At 35.1% G+C, this 20,260-nt stretch overlaps 1 protein-coding gene across 28 annotated transcripts in view; it reads right to left on the bottom strand.

The window, feature by feature from the left end:
- SOX6 (SRY-box transcription factor 6) overlaps positions 1-20,260 on the bottom strand; it is a 572,550-nt gene that overhangs the window by 440,405 nt on the left and 111,885 nt on the right. The window contains exon 3 of one of the 28 annotated variants that reach the window (XM_046637763.1): positions 6,176-6,257. The exons of the other annotated variants lie outside the window; for them this stretch is intronic. The gene's annotated coding sequence lies outside the window, so the exon portion shown is untranslated. The remainder of the gene's footprint in view (positions 1-6,175; positions 6,258-20,260) is intronic. 28 annotated transcript variants of the gene reach the window in all.

Raw genomic sequence — 20,260 nt, 5'->3', positions numbered from 1 at the left:
TGAATCTATCATTGTTCTCCCATTTTTAACATAAATAAGATATTGAGACTTGTAGTATGAGGTCAGAAGTGTTACCTGTAACCAACTGCACCATGACATTCTCGTTCATCTGCTGAACCTGAAGTCCCACAGCAGCTGAAGACTCTAATGTCTACTCAGGACTTCCAAACCTTCCCCCAGAGCACATGTGCTAGTGGACAGTGCACATGCTCCTCACTCATTCTTCACCGAACTCTCTCTGCCTCAGTAATCCCTTCTTTACCAGCATGCTGTCCTTCAGCCACAGAAGTTACGCATTAAAATCAGAGCCTTGCTAGCCAACACTGTCAGTTCAGTCTGGGATGGAAGGCCACCCATTCAGTTGCACCCATTGGAGTAGCTCATCATTCTGGGTACTATGCATTCTAATCAATTGTGAAGTCTCCATTGAAGAAGCATGTTTAAGTGGTATGTCTTTGTAACTGAGCAAAAGCATCAGTGTGTGTGCATTTTGGGTAAAGTTGTAACTTTGGATAAAGTTGTAAGTTTATATATATATATGTATATGTGTATATATATATCTACATAAGTACATATTCAAACATCTGAGATTATAAGAGCTGCATGGAACTGATTTTATCATTTTCCTTTTGAAGTTTATCATACTGACAAATAGCTACAGTTAATATAAAGCATTTCATAAATTAAATCATTGTGTTTGTGTGGAGTTACAATAGGACACACCTCTCACACAACAGTTGGGGCAAGAGGGGGGAATACTGTGTTCTTTCTTTGCACCCAAAACAACAAGTTAGAAAATAAATCTGTTTGGAACAATTTATCTCCGATTTTTCCAGGGGAAGGGGAGGTAGAGAATTTTGAGGTTTCTTTCTTTCTTTCTTTCTTTCTTTTTTTTGAGGAAGATTAGCCCTGAGCTAACATCCACCGCCAATCCTCCTCTTTTTGCTTGAGAAAGATTGTCCCTGAGCTAACATCTGTGCCAATCTTCCTCCATTTTGTATGTGGGATGCCGCCACAGCATGGCCTGATGAGCAGTGTGTAGGTCCATGCCCGGGGTCTGAACCTGCGAACCCCAGGCCACCTAAGTGGAGCACACAAACTTAATCACTAACGTTTCTTATCAAGAAAAACTGACAGCAAGCCTTCATATTAGACTGTGTCTATCCACTAAGATTATACATGAATGAGAAAAGTATTCTTATCAAGAAAGCTAAGTTCAAATGAAATGTTGTTTTTCAAGGATTATTCTAAAGAAGGCCACAGTGTTTGAGGTTTTCATCAGTGGTTCTAAGAAAATAATTTATAGTGCTTTAAATGAAATAAAGGTAAATGGTATCTCACAGCACTGTGCTGCTATGGCCTGTATGACTTGAACCGTACAAATAAGATTATCTGGGATTCTGTTTTCCCTTAGAAAGGAAAACAGGAAGAAAAATTTTTTACATAGTCATGAGGCATAGGGCAAGAAATGGACGAACAAATAACTGTTAGCTCAGTGTAAAGGAACCCTGAAAAGAGGGAAGAAGCCCAGGAGATGGGCACATCAAATAAAAATGGAGAATATAGCTATATTTCAGCTCAAACCAATATTCCCTCTTCAGGAGTCATCCCCTCTGGCTCACTGCTGACAACCCATAGATTGCATATGAGTGAGACGAGTTCATGAGTAAGATGAACAGGGATGCTCCACGGCAGGTAAATAAATTTGTTTCCACTGAGATAATTATTCTTACCGTGTGTCACTGCTCTCAAGGCATAAACAGGACAGGTGATGACATCCTATAAAATGCAATTTTTATTCCTATACTCCTGACATTGAGATATATAACTCATTCAGCTCTCACGGATTTTTTTTCTTTTTGCTCTGAAGCTATGAGTGGGTTTTGTTACTGTTGTTCTTGTTTTTTGTCTTTTCAAAAAATGCTAACATCAATTGTGCAATACTGTTAAGAGACTAGGGGAAAAAATGGGACTGTCATTATTTTAAGGCTACCTGGTCCGACATAAGGACTACATATATTATTATTTGAGATAGCTGTATATTCAGCTATTTTACTTGGGGTTTTTTTAAGGTTAACATCTGCAGCATATAATCCCTATGCAGTACATGTATCCTCAAATGAATGCCGTTTCCCAAACTTCACATCCTTTCAGGCCTAACTTAGGCAAGAAACAAGGAATCACAAGACTTTGTACTAATAATTTTTCTGACTATAATTCATTAGTACCTTATTTCAAAAGCATATGAATACTTACAAAATGGTTAATCCTCATTAAAAACTAAGATTACATGACATAATTACATGTAAATAAGAAAAATGAATTAAACTCTTACCCTTTCCTATGTCGGGCACTGGTTGTAAATCACATATACAATTAGAGTTATATTGCTAAGCTAAAAATATTGGTAAAGATCTAAAAATGACAAACAGTACCTTTTAAATTAATGTCTTATTAGTTGAGTGAAGTACACTGACAAAGAATAATTTATGCTTATTCAAACTGCACTCGACATCTTCAGGTGTTTCCAAATGAGCTCACAGAAGAGTGATTAAATGCATCTGATAACAAGCCACACATTGCTGAAATTACTTACCGCCTCATTTTATGATTAATTAAACATGTAGATTAAAGTTGCAAAAGAATTTAGATTAATGAGCAAGTTAAGTCTTGCTGATATAAGTGAATTGGGAATTGGATGCTCTGTGGAACTTTATAAACATGCATTTTATAATGAATAAGACAAGGCTACATGCAGAATCGCGGCCACCAGGGCCTTTTGACGATGCAGTCTTTTTTAACATGGTTTGACAGCTTTCAAATAACATTCTTCTATAAGCTTTAAACTTTGTGATTTGCTGTAAAACACAAGACTACATAACTCATGTACCAGGAGTACGATTATTTTCAACCTCTCCAAGGTAATGACCCCCTGCAGCAGCAGCTGTTCAGAAAAAATTACAAGCTCAATTGTTATTTTAATCAGAGATAGTTTTGTAGTTAAAAGCAGTTATGCAACTTGTAAAATTATATGACACCTCATCAGTACCTTCTCTTCAACACTCCTTCCTCCAAAAGTAAAACCATCCCAAAAAAGTCATAGCTTTCCAGAGGGCTTATTAGCGAAGCAGGGTGCTCAGTCATTCATAAAATATTCAAAGCCATTTATTAGTGAAGTTTCTGTGCTAGGAAAAGTAATGTTTAAATTTATGATGACTCTTATCAGCTCCAAGAGTGTGTCAAAATATCTGCTGGGGTTTGCTGAGTATCCAATTTTTCTCTTGTGAGATCAGCTTTACCTAATCCAAGTAGCTTAGACTGTGTCAAAAACCAAGTTGGACTTTATGATTTTCCAGGACAAGAGAAATTCAGCTTGTTCACAGAGATGTAGTGCATTCGCCTTTGCAAGGGATACAAAGGCGGAGAAAAATTGGGCCAAAATTACTAAACTAGCTTAGGGCTTAAAATCTATTCCATTTTTATTGCTAAGCTTGCAGCACAATGCCATTTACTACTACCATAGCATAATGAAGACACTCCTACAAATTCTTTGAAAGGATCCAATCTGCTATGTTAAAAATACCGTAATTTTTTTCTACTTATTTTCAGACCTTAGGCACGATTCATTTCTTGGCAAGAGTGAGATTGTTATAGTGTTGATTTTTTTCCTTTTAATTCAGATTTTTTAGACTCTGAAGACTTACCAAGAAAACTATGGAAATTTTTACATAGGATCAAAAGGAGCTGCTTCATGACACAGGTGGCAAATTAGCACCATTAACCCCACATATTTATCATATGGACATAATTGCCCATTTGGAGGTTTATGTTAATGAAAATGTAATATTGAGACATAAGTCTCTGACTATACTGAAATTTATTAAAAGCTAAAATCAGCTTTCTAAGCATTCAAAACAAAATAGTCTCCATTTGATTTGTTTATTTCCTTTCAGTTTCATTAAGTTAGTGTCTTCCACCAAGTAGTACAAATCACATTTTATCACCACAAAAGGTTATTTTAAGTTTATAAGCTTTTCCCCCTTGTAGTTCAACTTAAATATAATAGTAAGGATTTCTAGGCAGTATACTTTTTTTTAATACGAAAATTTAAATTCTTCATTTACACCCTTTAAAAGAAGAAATTTGACAACTAAGTGGTTATATCAGCCTGAAAGAGGCTAGGTTAGATATCTAAAAATAATTCCTTTCAATCATAAAATGTATTTGGTATGTGCCAGGAAAACACAGATTATTTAGACAGCTCAACAAGCCACCAAATCATAAGGAGCAGGATCTTTCCACTCAGTCATCGCCATATTATTTTTAGGTCTCACAAATCATGAAGTGTGTCCTGGAGTTACTAATAATGTAATAGAAATTGTGCCATTCCTACAACATTTTAATACAAGAAGATACATTTATTTCTCCATGAAAGTAATTTTTATTAAATAGCTTTAAGTCCTAAATACTGAATATACTTAGCCATTATATGTACTTATTATTATTAGCATATTTTAATTTTTCTGATAAATGCTTTATACAGTTTACCTGCACAGGGAACATAAATTTACTGGTTATTTCAAGTTAAGAGTTGTATACTTATCTGAAATACCAAAATAGGTACTTTGCTCTGAAATTATGAATAAATGGGCAATTTAAAATATCCCAAATCAGCCATAATGTAATATAAAAATTCCTAAACATTATTTTCATTAAATCAAGATGGCAATTTATTGTAACATTTTATTTTACAATACGTAGTCGTGCGGACTATGAACCTTTCATTTCTAAGAGGAGATTAATATATTCTCTATTTCACGTATAGTTTGAAAAAAAGTATAAAAACTCACCAGAGACTAAAATTAGTGACTAAACTCATTTTTGCATGTGATTGGGCCAATGTTTGTCAAGGTGAACTACAAATGATTAAAATCCACAATACTGCCAAATGCTGAATTATTAATATTGTTGACTCTTTGGTTTCACTTCATGCCCTTTAGAGGAGTTTTGTGAGATTCATCAAAACTCAGCCTCTCAACATGTTTATCAGCATCCTGGAGGCAACATGTCTTAAACTAAAAATAAGGTGACTCTCAACCAAGCAAACTGTCATCAAGGCCAGACTAAGGTTCACAAATGCAAAGAACCAGTCTATGGCAAAGGGAACAGAGGAACCCTGTGCCAGATCCTTGCCAACTCAGCACCCAGCAGTTGAGATGCCAGGCAGATGACTAAAGGTAGTTCTTCACTTGGCAGGATCAGCAGCATATGTACTACACCTATAAGTTATATATGTCAACGAAAGTATTCAACAACCAAAAACAGTGCCGAAAATTTGCTCCAAAACTATTATGTTTTATCACTTTTTATTCTATTGACTCTGCAAATTTTTTTATTGAGGTAACACTGGTTTATAACATTATATAAATTTCAGGTGCACATCATTATATTTCAATTTCTATGTAGACTACATCATGTTCACCACCCAAAGACTAATTACCATCCATCAAAATACACATGGACTGTGCAAATTCTTTAGTTCTCCTAACGAAACACAGAATTAGTTAACTGGAAGACTCCTGAATTTTTCCTTCAGTGAAGAAATAAACAATTTCTGTTTTCTAGATTAGTTATGCTAGAACTATTTTTAAAATCCCCATGTATCCAAAATAGTTTTGCTAGTAGGTGCACATGAACAATGGTATATAAGCTGATTAGAGATTTAAAGTGTAATGATTTTGTAAAGTCAAAGCTTTCTAAACTTTACTCTGTGCCTTATATCATTTCCATGATGAAAAACTGAGATTAAAACTGATTTTATTTATAAAATAAATAACTTAAAAGGATACAAATGGGCTCAAGACTTGGGAAAATCTAGAATTTCTGATGCTCATCTTTCCAATCTTTCATTCAATAGACTCGCCCCCTATAAACAGAAGCATTTCTGAAAAATATTGGATTGTGGTAGTAAAATGGTTTAATCTGTCTATAAAGTTTAATCAATAATCCAAATAGTTTGAAACACAAGCAAAAACTAGAGATATAAAGAAACTGGGTGTTAACGTTACCTAAGCCTTAGTATTGGACCACAAAAATGCAATGAAATCCTCATTTGCCACGGAAATAGAAAATAAATGGGAACATTAGTTATACTCATAAATTGTATATATTATACCTGGACTCTTATACAAAGTGATGAGGGATCACAAAGTCCTTCTTGAAGCATTTTCCTTTCCACATCAGAAGATATAGAAAGTCTAAAAAGAAGAAACTAATAGTTATTAGACCCACTATCTGCCAGATATAAAATGAATTTTCTCTATGTATCACATAATCTTCCCAACAACCACACTCACTTTAAAGATAAGGGAATTGAGTCTCAGATAGGCTAAGTAATTTGTCCAGAGTCACACCAAGTGGCAGAGTGGAGAGAGAAGCCATAGTGAACTCAGCTTCAAGGTGCATTTGTTCTTTCTGTTATATTATGCTCATTTATGGCCTACACCATTTTTGTGTTTATGCTATTCTCTACTATCTAGAATTCCTTTCTGCTTGTTCTCAGTTAACCCATCCCTATCACTTCCTTCCAAAGTTTGCCTACTCCAAAATGTATACTGTGTTCTCTCAGCACTTTGTTTAAAAGCTTTTATTACAACAGTTCAAGTTACACTGATTCATATAACATGCATTGATATAATATTACCAATATTATCATCTATATTACAGCAAGGTGCTGTAGGTATCACAAAATGGTTTCACTACTCTACACTACAATATGTCTCTCCCATTCTCCATTCTTAACTCCTCCATCATCTCTTAGCTTCACAGGAACTGTATTATTACTATTATTATTATCATTACTACTACTATTATTATTATTATTTGGTAGTAGTAGTATCATTATCATTATTATTATATATTAGCAACCTCAACCAGCCACGTTTTGCTCTCATGCTGCTCTCTAAATCCCCAAAATCTTACCCCTCTCCACTTACATTCTCCTCAAAAGCTCTCATACTCCTAAACCACCTCTCTTTCCTTCTTAATCAAAAATTCTGTTCCTGAATATTTCATAAAAGGTGTGAGACACTGTTGATTATTCACTTATGCAACAAATATCTAAGCATTTACTATATGCTGGAAACTAAGGACAAACAAACGGATCTTATTTGTCTAAGAGCTTACAATCTACCACAAAAGACGAACAAGTAAACCAAAGTTTATAATGTAGATTTGTGTCGCAATAAAAGTATGTAAAAAAAAGTGATGTGAGTACAAAGCATAAAGAACAATAAGTCATCTTGGGAAGCAGCAGTCCAGGAACGCTTTATACAGAAGGTGGTATATAAGATAAAGCTTCACTGATGAACAGGAAGGATGAAAGCAGAATAATAATAATAGTAACCACCAATTATTAAATACTTTCTATGGGTGAAGCATTACTAACATATTGCTTAATACACATTATATAATTTTCTTCATATATTTGGAGGCTTTTGACCAAGATGAACTAAAAGGGACTGGATTTACCCCTATGTTTCAAACAACTAAAAAAACTTGGAAAAAATATATGAAAACAACAGTTTTCAGACACTAGACATCAGGCAGTGAAAAATAGTGATTCAAAACAAAGGAAAAACAAATGAGGTCATGCCTAATTTGTCCCAGCTTACTGCATGGAGAAAGAAATTACCAACTGCAATGCACGGAGGCAGAGCCTAATGGTCTCAGTGAGTTAAGAAGATGGAGCTGGGACTCTAGGGAGGCCAAAGTGGCTATAATTTGTAGGGCAGAGTAATGGAGGAGAGAGACCTGCACATAGACTTCCAGAGATCTGCAGAGTCCTTCACTGATCAGCACATGTGTGTGAGGAAGCCAACCAAGGTGAGGGACAGACACACCTAAAAGGAGCAGAGAGAACAATCTCCAGAGCCACACAAAGCCAGGAATAGTTCATTTTCCCATCATCAAAAGTGTAAAACTTCATAACACCAGGGGCATTGGACAGAATACTCAGAACAGAATTACCTCTGTAGTACAGAAAATTAACCCTACACTAAAGGCTGTACTGGTTCCAACTGACAGAGCTTAAAAGCAAGTATTGAAAAGATCAAACTGTTCCCAAGTATCTTAACTGCATACCAGAAATAAGCCCAAAAATACTTATAGGAATACTGAAAGATTCAGCACTCAACAAGGTAAAATTCACAATTTCTTGCATCCAAGAAAAAATTGGCAGCCATGCAAAGAAGCAGAAAAATATAACCCATGAAGAGAAAAATTAATCAATTAAAACTGACCTGGAAATGATATAGATGATAGAATTAGTAGACAAGGATATTAAAATAGTTACTATAGTTGCATTGTACTTGTTCATGGAACTAAAAGAAAGACTGGACATAGTAAGTAGATATAGTGAATATGTAATAAAGACTGAAATATAACTTCTACGGATAAAAAAATACACTATCTGAGATGAAAACTACATTTGGTAGAATTAAAAGCAGATCAAACACTGCAGGACAAAGACAAATGAACTTGAAGACTTATTAACAGAAACAATCCAAAATGAAACAGAGAGTAAAAAAAAAGATGAAAAAATGTGAACAGAATCAGTGAACTATAGACAGCTTCAAACTAACTAATGTATGTGTAATTGGATTCTACAAAGAATGGGAGTGAACCAAAAAATTCTGACAAAATAAAGGCTGAAAATTTTTCAGATGTGACAAAAACTATAAACCCACAGATCCAATAGTCTCAAAACACCCTCAACTCAAAAAACATTAAGACAACTACACTGAAGCACATAATAATCAAATTGCTTACAATCAGTGATAAAGAGAAAATCTTAAAAGTAGCCAGAGGAAAATGACACATCACATACAGAGGAACATATAAAAGAATTACAGCAGACTTCTTTTTGAAAATAATGCAAGCCAAAAGAGAATAGATCAATGTTTTTAAATTACTGAGCAATAAAAAAGTTCATCTAAAATTCTATACCCAGCAAAATAAAGATTTTGTAAAACGCAAAAGCTGAAGGAAATCCCAGCTCACCAGCAGACATATCCTATCAGAAATGTCAAGGAGGTCTTTCAGGCAGAAGGTAGTGTTACCAAATGGAAATCTGAATCTACACAAAAGAATAAAGTACACCGAAAATGGTAAATACGTGGGTAAATATAAAAGATTGTTTCTTATTGTTTAAACCTCTTTAAAATATTATTGACTACTCAAAGCAAAAACAATAACAATTATTTTTAGGTTTATAACATATGTAGAGTAATGTATATGACAACAATAGCACCAAAAGCTAGGAGAGAGAAATGGAGGTATACTATTGTAAGATTCTTATACGACATCTGAAGTAGGATAATATTACTTGAAGACTGTGATAAGTTGTATAGGGTTGCTATAAATCCTAAAGGAACCACTAAAATGTAATAAAACAAAAAATTGGAAGTAATAAGCCAATAACGATTTTAAATAAAATCATAAAAAATTATCAATAAATTAAAAAGAAAGTAAGAAAAGGGGAAAAGGGAATAATGAACAGATAGTACAAATAGAAAACAAAGAGCAGATCATATATTTAAACTCAACCATATCAATAACCACATTTAATGTAAATTGTCTAAACACCCAAATTAAAAGGGAGAGATTGTCATACTGGATATAAAAAGCAAGACTCAATGGCATTCAGTCTACAAGAAATCCAGTTTAAAAATGAAGATACAATACTTTAAAAATGAAAGGATGGAAAATATATACCATGATACCACTAATAAAAAAAAGCTACGGTGGTTATCAGACAAAGTAGACCTCAGAGTGAAGAATATTACTAGGGACAAAGATATTCTTGCATAATGATAAAGGAGTCAGTTCATTAGGAGGACATAATGATCCTAAACATTTATCTACCTAATAGAGGTTCAAAATACAAGAAAGAAAAACTATAAAATTTCAAGAAGAATTATAATCAGAGTTTTCAAAATCTCTCTCTCTCAGTTAATGATAGAATAAGTAGCCAAAATAACAGTAAGGATACAGAGGACTTGAATGACACTATAAACCAACTTTACCTAATTTACATTGATAGAACTTGCCACCCAACAAAAGAATTAGGAATTCAATGACAGAAAGATATCTGGAAAATCTCTAAATATTAGGGAATAAAATAGTACTTCTAAATTTAGAAGTATTTAGAAGACCCATGGATCAAAGAAGAAATCAAAAGGGAAATTAGAAAGTATTTTGAACTGAACAAAAATGTAACCACCACACATCAAAATTTGTGGGACACAGCTAAAGCAATGCTTAGAGGTAATTTATAGCACTAACACCTATATTAAAAAAGAGGGCCTCAAATCAGTGATCTCAGCTTTCACCTGAAGAAACTAGAAGAAGAGAAAATTAAACCCAAACTATACAGAAAAAAGAAAATAATAAGTAAAAAAGAAATCAATAAAATAGGAAACAAAAAAGCAATGCTAAATTTTGATATGTTGTATATACATTCTCACATCATAAATGAGAGAGGTGACATCACTAAAGAGTCTACAAATATTAAAAGAATAATAAATAGATATTATGAACAAATCTGTACCAATAGATTCAAACAGATGAAATTTACTTAAATAAAGTGCATAACTTAAATGAAATAGATAACCTAAATAGCCCTATATCTATTAAAGGAATTGAACTTGTAGTTAAAAACCTTCCCAGAAAGAAAACATCAAGCCCAGATTACTTTAGTGAAGTCTAAGCATTTAAAAAATAATACCTATTGTACACAAAGTATTCCAGTAAATTGAAGAAGTAATACTTCCCAACTTATTCTATGAGGCTACAGTCATCAAAATAGTGGCATTAAAAAAAATAACAGACAGAGGTGCCAGCCTGGTGGCGCAGTGGTTAAATGTGCACATTCTGCTTTGGCGGCCTGGGGTTCGCCGGTTCAGATCCAGGGTGTGGACATGGCACCACTTGTCAAGCCATGCTGTGGTAGGGGTCCCACATATAAAGCAGAGGAAGATGGGCATGATGTTAGCTCAGGGCTGGTCTTCCTCAGCAAAAAGAGGAGGATTGGCAGCAGATGTTAGCTTAGGGCTAATCTCCCCCCCCCCCCTCCCCCCGCCTCAAAATAAAGGTCAATTTGGGGCTGGCCCCGTGGCAAGTGGTTAAAGTTCGCGCACTCCGCTGCAGGCGGCCCAGTGTTTCGTTGGTTCAAATCCTGGGCGCGGACATGGCACTGCTCATCAAACCACGCTGAGGCAGCGTCCCATGTGCCACAGCTGGAAGGACCCACAATGAAGAATATACAACTGTGTACCAGGCGGCTTTGGGAAGAAAAAGGAAAAAATAAAATCTTTAAAAAAAAAACAAAACAGACAGATCAATGAAACATAACAGAGACTCCAGAAATAAATCTATACATATATGTTCAAATGATTTTCAACAAAAGTGCCAAGGCAATTTAATGGAGAAAGGATCATTTTTTTCAGCCAATAGCACTGGAACAATTGGATAACCACAAGCAAAAATATAAACATCAAGCCTTATCTCACCCCATTATAAAAATTAACCCAAAATGAATCACAGATCTAAATTAAAAGCTAAAACTATAAAATTTCTAAAGGAATACATAGGAGAAAATCTCAGTGACCTTGGGTTTTGCAAAGATTTCTTAAATGTGACACAAAAAGCATGAAATATGAAAGAAAAACAAGAAATTAGACTTCAGCAAGATTTAAAACTTTCACCCTTCAAAAGACACTTAAAAGGCAAGCCACAGATCAGTAGATAATATGTGCAAAACATGTATTTGACAAATAACTTGTACTTAGAATATACCAAAAAATTTTTACAACTCAATAAAAAAGAAGACAACCCCAATTTTTAAAAAACAGCAAAAGATTTAAAAAGCACTTCAACAAAGTAGATAGATGGATGACAAATAAGTACATGAAAAGATGCTCAACATCATCGGTCATTAGGGAAATATGAATTAAAACCACAATGAGATACCTCTACCAACCACTTGAATGGCTACAATTGAAGACTAAACATACCAAGTGCTATTAAGGATGTGGGGCAATGAACTCTCACACACTGCTAGCAAAAATGTAAAATGGTACAAGTACTTTGGAAAAAATTAGCAGTTATTATAAAGTTAAACATACACCTACATAATCTAGCCATTCTATTCCTGGGTATTTATCCAAGAGAAAGGAAAGCATATGTCCACCCAAAGACAAATGTTCAAAGCAGCTTCATTCATAACAGTCAAAAACTAGAAAGAAGTTAAATGGATAATCAAACTGTGGTAGATCCATACAATGAAATACTACTCAGCAATTTAAAAAATAAGCTATTGACATGCATAACATGAGTGAATCTCAAAGTAATTATGCTGAATGAAAGAAACTAGATGAAAAAGAGTACATAATGTATGCTTCTACTTAAATAAAAAAATTTTTAAATGCAAACTGATCTGTAGTGACAGCAGATCTGTGATCGCCTGGTGATTAGGTCAGGGAAAGACCAAGGTGGGGCAGGCGTGAGGGACCCTGAAGGCGAAGTAAGAAACTGTTAGGGGTGATGGACACATAAATTATCTTGATTGTGAAAATGGCTTCACTGGTGTATCCCTATATCAAAACTTACCAAATTGTATGCTTTAAATATATGCAGTTTATTATATGCCAATTATACCTTAATAAAGCTATTTAAAAAAATTCAGTAGGTAATATTCTCACTTTACAGGTGAAGAAGCTAAAACTCCAAGAGGTTATGTGATTTGCCTAAGATCACAGTTAGTACACAGCAGTACCCAGAGGTGGCAGGAATTCTACAGAATATATATTTAAACTAATCTGAAGCATCTAATATAATTCTGATTCACAGAAGGGACTCAAAAAGTTGTTTGGGGGTGTTAAAGTATACAGGCATTAGAAGTGTAAGATGTGAAAAAGCAATAGATTTTAACTTTCCCACAGGATATTTAAATTTTTAAAGAAGATTATTTTAACCTAAAATATCTTAATTGATAGACTGTATGAGAGAAAAAGTTTCTGTAATTCATTCAAAAAGCATTTTGCTGGAATCTCTTACGTACTGCATAATATGAACTACTTGCTAGGCACAAGTGAGATGGATTTTTAAGTCATACACAGGTTATGAAAGAGCATCCTTCGATGAAGCAATGGCAAGGGGCTCAGTGTGTCAGGAGGCTAAGGTGCCTACACTTGAGTGGAGGATAGAGATGACCAGCCACTCTAGGTCTCCAAGAAGGAACAATGGTCACAGTATGTCCTGGGCAGGAATTGCTAGGTTTTGCATCAGTCACCTCTTTGCTCTTCTCTTTCATATGTATATTTCATCTTCTCCCACAAACAGATTATAAATTCCTGAGAACTAATTCTTCCTTTCCCATTTTAAATTCCACTTCATGTCCAGAAGAGCCCTGAATTCATATTATTATTGAGTGAATGAAGAAATGTTAGCGTGAATGATAAGATAATGAGACTGACAAAGATCCTTTACAAAATCAACTTAACTTTAACTCATTTTCTCAAAAAAGACTATTTTTTAACATTTATTTCAATACATCTTTTCTTACTTGTGAATATATTTTCCTGTGTTATTTCCTCTTCCCTTGAAAGAGACAAGTAGACAGGGCTATATCCTAAGTTTAATATTTGCTGTGGCTATACCTTTCGTGGAGAAGGACAGAATGTGGCAATATAACCAGGGAGTTATAGTCATCACTTTATCCGAGAGAGTTTTAAAAGTAACCAAACTCTGTGCACACCTGTTTTATTCCTCACGGATGTCATGTACTCATTCCTATGTAAAAGCCACCTAATGGGAATGCCATGATCTCAAGTATCTTCACTTTTCTCACTCATAGTGTCCAAGTTTTACCTTATGTCTCTGAAATCAACAAGGCCCAGCCTGTGTGAACTCTTTGTGTTAATATTGTTTGTATTTATGTTATGCCTCTAAATCTTCAAAGTAATTTTATCTTTAAGTATATTCTCATTCCTTTAAAAACACATCTTTCTCCTAGTTCTCCATGGGAAGAAAAAACATCCTTAATTTTCAGTGGGGATTTAACCAATGAGATGACAAAAGATTTGAGCACTGACAAGAAATAATTAGCATGATCATTTCCCTCTGCCTTTTCAAAAATTTAGTACGTGGTGAACAAGAGGAACAGGGAAAAGCAAGAGGAGTCAATTTGACTCCTTTCTTTCCCTCATGCTCCCCACCACATATAATCTGACCAGTCTTACTGATCCTACAGCGAGAAAGTCTCTCCTTTCTGTTCCCAAAATGGCCACCCTTGTTTAATCCTTTACCTCCTGCCTGAACTATTGCAATCGCCGTCACAAGCTGTTTCTCTAGTTCAAGTCTTTTTTCTCTGCCTCTAACCAACTCTACAAACTGCTGGCTGAACTAAATTTTCAAAAGCAAAGCTTTTGCCAAACCACTAGGCTATTTGGTTGTGATGGCCCCCTAAAATCTACCAAATACCTTAGTTTAGCCTTATGGGCCAAAATGATATGATCACACTAAATTTTCTAGCTTATACACACCCTGTACCTCAGTCAAACTGGACTTCCCGTTGTCCCCCGCCATACTTCCCTGCTTCCATTCATCTGCCCATACCCATGCTCTTGCTATTCTCCTCACTACTAGGATGTTCCTCTCTCTTCATTCCCTATTTCACTGACAAAAGTCTACTCAACTTTCAAAGAACATCAAAGAGTTTGCTTCCTAAGGTCCTTCTTCTTAAAGGGATATATCTTTAACTCTTTTGAATCCCCTAGAGTACTATTTTTTACTTTATTAAGGCCTTTAACATATTCTGCATTGGGAATTACATCTCTCCTCTGCTTATGTCCTCTGTAACAATCAGTACAACTTAATCAACATCTATTAATCCCTTCTTTGAGCCATGCACTGAGTTAGACACTAGGGACACAAAAAGGAATAAGAGAGTTTAATAATTATGTCTAGATTCTAAGGTTCTTGATGGCAGGAACTTTGTACATTTGCATTTGTTTTTAATGCTTTGCTTTGAATATAATCAGTACTCAGTAGGTATTTGTGGAGTTGAATTAATTTCCAACAGATACTAAGCATTCTGCTGGGAAGAAAATATTTGCTACTGAAAAAGGATTTGCCACAACTGGGAAAACAGATAATCACATCTTTAAATGATTTTCAGAGGGCAAAGTGGAAGTTAGACTGATCACTGATTATATCATCCAGCAGGAAGATCCTAATAGGTCAGATCATTCCTCACTAAGATTCCAAATTCCGAGTAGGCCAGCCTGCTTCAAATGATAAATTCTCACATGGCCAGAGCTTCCAAGATTGTCAGTTTGGTCCAGTAAAGATGGTTATGCTTAACATCACAAAAAATCTGTTTCTTGTACCCTCTTCAGAGCTTATATAAGACACTTTTTGAGAACAAGATTTAAATAAGTATCTATTCAATATATCTCAAGATACACACTTCCTGTTTGACGTAACCACAACTACACAACTTAAAAAGTATGCTTCCAAGGGTTCATAGCATTGCTGAAAGCTGAGATACAATGACACACTTCTGCACTATGAGATTAGGCAAACCTTGCATTTACTCTCAACATGCTTACATTTCCTCCCTTCCTGGGAAATAAAATGGAAAGACAAAGTAAGGTTTTTTTTAAAGATAGCACCGGGGATAAAAGGAAATGAAAATGGTCAATGGTGTTACGCAAAAACCAATATTAAAACAAAAACCTGCTTGACAATGATATTTAGTAATAACAAGGAAAAATCCAAGCAGTATAAATTAGGTAAATGGACAAGGTCACTGCTGAATGACCAAACCAAGCCCCAGTGCCCAGCACCTTCCAGGATAACAGCTCCTTGGGCAGGGCCCAGCTCCTCCCACAGGCTCTCTCTAAATAAGAGTGACACATCTCTCTTGCAGGAAAAAACTCAGCAGGGCATGCAACAATCACTCTGCACATTACTGAAAGTCAATTTAGCAGCACAAGAACCTAAATCAAGGGACAATTTCAGAGAAGAAAAGAGAGAAATGTACTCACTTTGTTTAGTAGGAACAGAAACCCAAAAATCTAAGATATGAAATCTGCACTTCTGGAGAGAACTGTTAGTATAAAATGGTTGCAATGTCCAACAGGATGAGAAAAAATGGGACAGGACTTTTTCACGGCATTCAGTCTCAGAGAAAGATGTAAGACTTCTCAGACTAAGATTAAACATATTTGAGGTGCTCTAAGACAGCTGAGCCTATAGAAATTTTATCAGATAAGTTTATCATCAAGAATATTCTACAGGAAGTGAAACCCTGCTGGTGTTCTAGAGTGGGAAGAGATGTGTTCTGAAGTCAGACTGTGTTTGAATCTCACCTCTGTCTTTTTCTTTCTTGCATTCCTCCCTTCCTTTTTCCCTTTAGCTTTATTCTTTGTTCATTCATTCAACAAATATCTATTGGGAACTTACTATGTGTCAGGCACTGTGCTAGAAACTGGGTATACAGGTTTGAACAAAATAGTCATGGTCTCTGCCCTGACAGAAATTTTAGTCTAGTGAAGAAAATAGGCATTAAATAAACATACAAATACATGATGATTACTAAGCATTTTAAGCACTATGAAGGCAAAAAGAAATCAGAATTTAGACAAAATAACTGGGGAAGCAAACTATCTTACAAGGTTGTTGGAAGGATTAAAAAATAACAACGTAAAAGTATGTCGCGCAACGCCTATAACATACAGGTGGTCAACACAAACAGCAGCTGTTTTTTGTTAACTTTCCTCTTCCAAATACAGACCCTTGATCCCCTCCACTTCTTCTCCTGCCACAGACACTGGAAAGTGATAGAGCAACGGTAGCTGCTATTGTGGAGAGGGGCAGCCTGTTCCCTCTAGACATTTCAAATTGTTGGACAGCTTCTTGTCCTATCAGTTTTCTAGATGAGCATAACCTTAACCAATCCACAACTTTCTTTCAGGCATATCTGGGTTTCATCTCCTGCTTAGTATCCTCAAGATAATTTATAAATTTTACACTTTTGGTTGCATGGGATATTTAATCTCCTTCGTCCATAAATCAAACTATGCTCAGGAAACAACCAACATCAAGAACTGAGATGAATTCATTTGCTATATGGAAGACTGGCCAGAAAAATACAACTAAAGCCTTCCCTTAAGGTTGTAAGTATGCGGTTGTATAGAATATCTCACTGTAGGCAGTCTCTCTGAAAACTTAAAAATTCTCCTTTTAGACCATGATTATTCCTCTCTCTTGTCCTTAGAGACCAAACATTCAACAAGCCTTAAAATTTGACAAATCCTATTTCAGGTTCAGTAAACTGATGGGTCCACAAAGATTATAATTTCTTTCTAATTTTCCTATCTTCACCACCTCACAACAATAAAACTGCAGTCCAACGGTTCCTCAGTTTTTCTGATTGCACAAAATGAACAAGAGTGCCCTTAGTTCATGTAAGAAACCCAATCAGGACTCTTCAATCCTTAATCAAAAAGGTGACCCTGCATACAATTTAAGGGATACGCATTAGGTATTATCTTACAAATTGCCAAGCAGCATACAGACTAATTGAAAACAAACCATCTCTAAATGAAAGGAAGGTCAGAAGGGAAGGAGGGAGAGGAAGAAAGGAAGGGGGGGGGGGAGGAAGGAAGAAAAGGGAAGCAGAAGGAGAAAAGAAAGGAAAGAAGATTCATTACACTAAAAGTCACTTTACAGAAATGTGATCCCAAAAACCTTACCAACCTACAAAACTAAAAACATCGTAGACCATATTTGAAACTTAATTCACATGATGCTTTGTTATAGAAGATATAATGATGCTTCTTGGTCATGGGTACAATGAGACTTTTCTAAAGGTCTCCCATATAAAATAGAGAGTGTGATACATAGATGATTATTTTCATATAGATATCTATATAAATCCTTACCCAGATAAAGCAAAATTTATTCTCATTGATTTTTTACCTAAAATTCCTACAGCTGTCCTTAAAACACATTGAACTGAAATCAATAAAACTGAAACAAATTAGGGGAAAAAACCTATAGAACTCCTTTTAAGTTACTAGTGTCTAATCCAAACAAGTATTTCCACATCTTAAAAGACAGTCCTGAAATCCATTTTGTGATTTTACAAAAATCTCCTATTTCATTCATCTCTTGTTTCACTAAATTGTCTCCCTTTTGTCTCCTCTTCTCAATTACAGTAGTGAAATTGGGGGGACAGATATTTCTTCTATTTGCTCAACCATATCTTCTCAAAAAGCTCCAGGCCCTCCAAGTTTTCTGATACTCAGCTCTCTTGTCTACACCACGTTTTTCATGCCTTATTTTTTCAACCTTCCCCCAGATATTGCCTTTCAGCTATGTGTTCCATGACTGCAAGTCCAGAGAAAAACTCCCTGTAACTAGCCACAAAATCAACAGTGGCTTCCCCACACTGCCACTTTCAGGGACAAAGCCCAAAATGTTTCCATTCCTTAAAGCTGTCAGCCATTCACTGAGTGTGCACTGACTGCAGTATCAGATATCAAATTATATGCAACCAATCTCACCTTAAAAAAAAACCCATTCTAACTGTTGATGCTATATATATGTAATAATGGAAGAAAAATAATATTCACATGAGGAATAAGATCTGTCTTTCTTCTGTACTTTGTTCCATGAAACTCAGGACATCAGTGAAAATAATTAAAACCAAGCCATAGGCTTGGTTACCAGCCTACCATAGCTTTAAGAAAAAAAAAGAACCTATACGCTGCCTAATGTGGGCTGTTATAGGGGTGCAGACTTGGATTCCATTAATACTATTGCTTGATTATCTACCACGCATGAGTCAAAAAGGTAAAATAATAATTTACTGTCAAACATACCTTTTTGTTGTACTTGCGTGTTCCAAAGGCATAAAAGAGCCCAAAGGTGAAAGAGAACTAGAAAATCTGCTTTTATTAATGAATTCAATCATTTAAGTTTATATGAAACTGGGTGAGCTTAAAAGAAAGAAAGAGCTAACTCCAGTTCAGTTTGTATCCAAGGAAAACTCCACCCACATAAACTCTCCAGTAACATACCAAGTTTTAAGCCCTTGGGTTAGAGACTATCTTTTCTTCTCTTCTAAGCACTGTGCCAAGCCCTCAGTGCTAGGCAAACAATAATAATAACAAGCATTACATCATATTGACAAACTTCTGACTGATTAAACATTAAGGATAAGTCTCTTTTGCCCGTCATCTATGTAAGGTGATGCTTTGGAAATTAATCTTTTAATTTTTCAAAATTAATCTATTGAGAGAGAGAGAGACAGAGGTGGTAGGGAAGGGAGGGAGGAAAGTAGGGAGGAAGGGAAGGAGAGGAAGGGAGAGAACACAGAAAATGTTTTTATCTTTACTGGCAATATTTAACTCACATTTTGATGTTTGGAGCTAGCAAAATTAGGTAAAAGGATAAGCATTTATACCCACACTCCAAGAGAACATGAAATATGTACTTCAGGTAAAACTATATGCTGAGAGTGATGTGTAGGGACAAGAATACAACAAAAAGTACTAGATTTTGTTGATTATTCAAACAATCTATATAAACTGAATAATTACTAAAATATTTCTAAATCTTCAGTAAATCAATGACTTTACTTTTTCCTGAATTATAGACTATATTTCACATGCTATAGGTCATTATATTATAAAATAATGGCTGGCTGTGCATAATTAGTGCGTTTTTTACACTCACTCACTTCCTTACGTTTGAGACCACCAGCCAGCTCAAATTATGACTTTATTTCCCCTTTTCTACATACATTTAATTCCTTTAAATATTAATGAAAGTTATGTAGGAATACTGGAAGATGATTAAGCCTATCTTCTTGGTTAAAAACAAGTTCAGAGAGCAGCTTTTTGGGGGAATATTCAAATTTATTAGCCACTCAGCAAACTGTACCCAAGCCCCCATATTGTTTCCAATCTCAAGTTAAGAAAAATTTTTCTCCACGGGCACTGAATAACTTTAACGTTGACTCTTGTGCTGCTCTACTCCACCTTCAAATGTAGCCAGTAAATTCAGCTTTACTACTGTACTATAAAAATGTGAAAGAACCATAATAGCATCTAAAAAAGAGCTGTTGGCACTATATTAGTTTAGAGAAAACCCTAAACTGAATGCTAATGCAAAATTTAATGGTAGTTTG

This window comes from Equus quagga, chromosome 14 (assembly GCF_021613505.1).
Source record: "Equus quagga isolate Etosha38 chromosome 14, UCLA_HA_Equagga_1.0, whole genome shotgun sequence".
NCBI classification, from domain to species: Eukaryota; Metazoa; Chordata; class Mammalia; order Perissodactyla; family Equidae; genus Equus; species Equus quagga.
The sequence above is the reverse complement of the archived record's forward strand: the minus strand, read 5'-3'. Positions and strand labels throughout refer to the sequence as shown.